A 5,747-nucleotide genomic window follows, 5' to 3' on the forward strand; every position below is an offset into this window, starting at 1 on the left:
ATCACTCATAAGGTTAAAACTGTGTATGCTACCGTTCGATAAAAAGAAATGACTTTTTGATTATTAAAAGGGAAAAACTTGATTGTGTTTATAATATAATATCCTTTTATTTATTATCTGCTGCTTATACATGATCAAACCAAAGAAATCGCTCCAAAAGGTTTAGAACAAAAGCCACGTAATACAGTTGGGGAACCTCAAAGCGCAGTCAGGTATGGTCCCGGTGTCTTTTTTTTTAGATATCACCGTGGTTTTCTTCACCAGGTAGTTTGGGACCCAAGTAGCACGGGCAGGGTGGACGGTACAGATGGCACAAGAATGTCAATGTCATGTGCTGTACATATCGCTATTGCAAATGGCATGCGGCTGCGTTTGAGCCCGGCCTCCCATGGTGGGTATGTCATCACTGACCTGTAGCGACCAGAATGACACATCTTCCTGAAGATAGGCCTTGTCCACCCACCACAAGAGACTGTTAAAGAATTAAATAAACTCTGCTGTTTACTCTTTACGATGCTGTTAAGAGAGAAGCTTCTGATAAAATTCCAGTGGCTTCTCTCTTCGTGCCAAAGTGCGGCCATGGATAAGGCCCGCTTCCGGATCTGCTCATGCGCTGACATACTTTTTGGCCCAGACAGAACTTTCAGAGAGCTGGGTTGTTTGTGCTTACTAAATGTTACTCTAAATGTTACCCTAAATGTTACTGATTCCACACTTCGTTTGTAATAAAACTCACCCGCGTCATGGAAAAACGGTCGGCAATTAATTTTATTTACCAGTTCGTCACTGGCCTTCCCTTCCATGTGATCATCCAGTCGCTCGACATGCATATCAAAAGTGACACAATTCAGAGGGCACATGGCATATTCAAGCCAAGAATGCTGTGTGACACCAAAAACGATTTACTTGTCAACAATCTAGAATGGAAAAATCTTTCTACGGGGGAAAAAAAAAAAAATCAGAAAAATCAGAAAAACCAGAAAAAAAATTTATATGAGAACCGACAGTCAAAAGTCCAAATCTATTTTAACTAGCAGGCTATACTACCCTTTTATGTTTTACAGAAATGAAAATACCCAGAAATTTAGAGAGAGAAAATCTCTAAATTTAGGTGCAAGGAAGCCTACCCTTACTTGTTATAATTTATTGAATAATTTAAGAAACAAAGTCATAACAATCATAAAGGTGTTGCTGGTGTGTTCACATGTGGGTCTCAAGGGAGAGAAGTGTGTCTGACGGGAGGCCTAAAAAACACACACGCTGTCATGACGCCACCGACAATCCCAAACGCCACTCCTGGAAAATATCTTTAAGGTGAACCCATGTTTTAAACTCCGCAGCTGTCAACGATGAGGTGGACTGTCGTCTCAAAGCAGACTAAAAACACTGGAACCTTTCTCACTGAACGGGAAGTCATACCCTGATCATATTTTATTTCCCAGTTCTAAATAGCAGAGAACTGTAATTTCTCTGACAACAACAAAGCAAAAATCCCCAAAAGGAAAAATGCAAGCAACCCGGGGTATACACAAACAGGTATTTTATCCAACATAGTAACTATACTTCAGTTTAGTTAAACGACTCGGTAAAGCTTGATGTCAACGGCAAATTTAGTAGATCGCCATTTTTCCTATATCTTAAAAAATGTACCAGTGAGCTTTGTAATGAGGATCCACGATGTTAACTTTGATGAAAGCTTCCATGGGCTTTGTTCAGCTCCGCCTTCCTTAGAACTGTCAGAAACCTTGGAATTGGTTTGCTAGTCTGACCTATGATAACAGTCAGAAAAGGTATTTATTTTATCGACCACAGTTTTCAAAAGGGCATTTTAATAAAGCCAGATGACTCTACGCGCGATGTCCCAAGTGACAAGACCAATTAAAGTTCAGTATTTAGGTCAAGTTTCCAAACACCTGGGCAGTTCGGGTTCGCTGAATGCAGCCAGGTGGGGTGTGTCCTTCGAGGGTGGCCCACGTGCTTCGAGAAGAGGCGGGAGGGGCGGCAGCAGGACAGGCCAGAGACTGAAGTGCCTGGCGACCTACACGCTGCCTTGGTGACAGTGATGACGGTTGGGTTTAGTTTTCAGCACTTCATTTACAGAGTGTGCTACGTAACATCCCAGTATTCAGATAATAGAGAATGAAAATGAGTTGGAAACCGTGTCCTGTGGTCCCTAACCCTTCCTCTCCCGTGAGCACTTGCATCTAACTCAAATCGCTCTCTCAGATGTCACCCACGGCTCCCAAATAGGTCAAAATATTCAGTGGCTTCTTTTTGGAGGCACTAAACTCCGAGACATTTTCCTTCTCAAAACCCTCCCTGACCTCTCAGCTTCCTCCCAGAATTTCTTGCTCTCCCAGAACCTTTTTATCTGGAACCTTTTTCCTCTCAAGGTCAAGGCGATCCTACCTTCTCCGGGGATTGTCTTAGTGCCAATTGTCTACATGCAAATGACCCTATGTTTTTCTCTGATGCTGTCCTTATTTTCAACGCAGGATTTCTACGTACCTGCTGGACAGCAACGTGGGCTGATGACAGTGCCTAAATGATGAAAACCGATGACAGTTTTCAGGTGCAAACTGAACTCTATTCCTCACGAGATTTTTTACTTCTCTATTTCCTTAAAAAGCAGTAGCCATGCAAAGGAAAAACAACTCGGGTTGATCCTCTTCCTACTTCAAAAAATTTGTTTATTTTTTTCCCTCAGTGTGAGTATTGTTTAAAGACTCCGAAGAGTCTTTCGGTTCTGGAAATTTCCTTGACTTTCTTGAGTACTTTGTCCTGTTTCCTCTTTTCTCTCTCTGTAGAACTTGTTATTCCGATCCCCCACGTGTTCATATCGTTTCTATTTTCCGATTTCTTTGTCCTACTGCTATACTGCCTCGAATTCCTCGACTTAATTTTACTACATTTCTATCGACTTTTTAACTTCTGCTATCATATTTATGAGGTTCCTCTTCCCCACTGAATATTTTTTTAACGTACCCTTTATAACCGATGATCTCAGCGTACCACAGACTAACTTCCTCCTTGCTTCGCCTGTCTCATTTGTTTTGGCCTGTGTGTCAGAGATTTCTCCAGATGCCTGATGATCCCTAGCTGCTTGCTCACATGTAGTCGGGCATAGAAATGCCAATGAACTCTATGCGTGCGGGTGAGGCGTGCCGCTCCGGGCTGCACAGGATGGGCATGTGGCTGAGTAATTCTATGGGGAAATCGCAGTTTCCTCTTAGGTTGGTCAGAGTCCCCAGAGAAGTCTCTTCCAGTGCCCTGGGGGAAAGGTCTAGAGACAGTGGCGGTTCTCGACTTTCAGCGTGTTAAGTGTCCAACTGACGCCATCTCTGACGCGTTATGCCTGCCCTCGGCCCTGCCTGGAACCTCCCGAAGGCTACTGGTGAGGATGCGGCTTTCTCGGGCGGCTCAGTCCTCGTGTGTCTCTCACTGCTCCTGATTTGGGCCCCTTTACTCTGCCTCGGTGCGTCTCTGGGGAGAGAACACCTGATGCATTCAGCCAGAAGGCCCTGCGCGCCCTCTTCCGCCCCACTGCCCCGGGGGACTCCCGTGAGACTCTCCCCACCCTCTCTACTTGTCTGCCTCGCCACTATGGTGCCAGTGCAGTCCCCTCCTTCAAACACAAAAACAGCCATTTACTCAAAAACCTCACTGGCTCCCCGCCACCTACGGCATGGTTCAAACTCCTCAGCACGACACCCAAGGTCTTGGGTGGTCTGACCCCAACATACATTTCTAGCGGGACTTCTCATCGTACCACGCGCCACACACATCCGAACCCGCGACCGTTTGTTTGGACGGTGCACACGTTATCACGCGGTCTTGAAGACAGGCCATCAATTCTGGAGAGGTGGGAACCACACCGTCTGGATCCGATTCTCTGCTCCTACCAGCGGGGTGGTGATGGGGAAGTTACTTAATCTGTCACCTGTAGAACAGGGGTTGTTAACAGCTCCCTGCCCTCAATGGCCAACGTGAGGATTACCGGGGTGCCCGGAACAGCACCTGGCACGTAGGAAGCGCGACGTACGGTACGTCTGCCCCAGTAGACCGTGAGATCTGTGGCGAGGGATCTGGTCTCATTCATTTGGTACTTGTGATGTGCGTATAACAGCACGGGCACGATGCTATTCAGCAGGGCGACGTGAGAACAGCTTGGCAAACGGAGACTCATGCTCCAGGAAAGGGCGCCATGATGAGAACCCAAAGACAATGGGACTTCACGGTCCAGAACAGATGGGGGAGGCCTCCCAGCTCCCATGCTGAAGACGGGCCTTGATGAATGAGTATGGAAGGTGACTAAGGAGGTGCTGTTGAGACAGTGGGTGGGGACAACCACAGGCGGGAGAAGCAGGTTGGGGCCCATTGCACAAGGTCCTGCATAACCTGTTTGTGTCTAGTTTGTCCCAACCCGTTTGTCGGTTTCACCATCCTAGCACGCTGGGAGTCCCAGAGACAATGTTGAGGAGTTTAATAGCTGAAATGCAGCTACCCGACAATTATTTTAAAAATAAATTAGAACACACTCCCAAATAACGTTGAAGCCACAAGACATAAGCAAGCATATTCTGATTCCATTTATATAAAAGGTAAAAAAACAGGCAAAATCTATCTACGTTGTCTCAATACCTTTAGGATAGAGTTACCTTTACAGGTGGGTAGTGGTCTGGAAGGGGACTCACGGGGACTTCTGGGATGCCAGGGAGGCTGATTCTTGGTCTGCGTACTGGGTCCATGGGTATGTCGTCTGTGAAAATTCACCAAGCTGTGAGACGTACACTCACACGTGTTACCCTGCTCTGCGACAGTTTAAAACAATAAATCAGACTCATTACACTTTGTGCTTACACGGATGCACATGTGTTTGAACTTGGAGAAGGGGTGGAGTTATAGACTGGGCAAAGATCCCTAGTTTTGTGTTCCTTTATGGACTAACTCCGAACACCTCTCAGATACTCTGAATGGCCGCGGGTAGTTACAACACAGCCGGCGTCGCTCACCTTTACCTGCAGTGGCGCTTTATGAATGTGATGAACTGACTTACACCTGAGGGTAGGTTACCTATGGAGACTCTGAAATACCAAAGCTCAGCATCCACGCGAGACCGCCTTTTCCTCCTTTTAGTCATAACAAGGGGTTGATGGTTCCTTATTAACCTTAGAGAGAAACGAGGATCAGACACACATCTGTCCCAGCATGACTTTTAATGCGCTCAACATCTGCGTGCCCCCAGGAACAATCTAGAATCATGGATGTGTTCTTCTCAAAAAAAAAAAAAAGGAAAAAAAAGTTATTTTCACTATAAAAAAAGAGTTATGTACCCAGTTAAAAAGAAGTAAGAGTTAAAAAGCCTTACGAGGTCAAATTTATTTCAGATCTATTTCCCAAGGCAACCACGATTAGGACTTTCTCGTATAGTCTTGTAAAAAGATTTTACGAACACACAAAAACATATAAATCTGTTACACTTGCGCTCCCTCCTTTTCTTAAACAGGTGGAAGCCCAGTTATGTTTGTTTTTTCACTGCAGATGTCTGATTTCTGTAAACATGGATACAGCTCCTCCTTTCCACGTGTCCACAGTATTCTACTGAGTTCACGTTATATTTAACCGGATATTTCTAGTCTTTTGTTTCTGCAAAGTGGCGCTGACCACCCTTGAATAGATATTCTTCGACATACTTTTTAATTGATGTATAAACTAACCCAATAAATACTAATTGTCAGCAAAGTTTC

The 5,747-nt window shown here is 45.2% G+C and overlaps 1 long non-coding RNA gene across 1 annotated transcript; it reads right to left on the minus strand.

Moving 5' to 3' along the window:
- Window positions 1-1,007: 1,007 nt before the first annotated feature.
- On the minus strand, window positions 1,008-5,741 carry LOC111738054. The gene is made up of 2 exons (XR_002779669.1): window positions 3,744-5,741; window positions 1,008-3,483 (listed from the first exon to the last, which is right to left on the minus strand). It is a non-coding gene; the product is annotated as an uncharacterized LOC111738054 (long non-coding RNA).
- Window positions 5,742-5,747: the final 6 nt, after the last annotated feature.

This window comes from Pteropus vampyrus, unplaced genomic scaffold, assembly GCF_000151845.1.
Source record: "Pteropus vampyrus isolate Shadow unplaced genomic scaffold, Pvam_2.0 Scaffold34, whole genome shotgun sequence".
Classification (NCBI taxonomy): domain Eukaryota; kingdom Metazoa; phylum Chordata; class Mammalia; order Chiroptera; family Pteropodidae; genus Pteropus; species Pteropus vampyrus.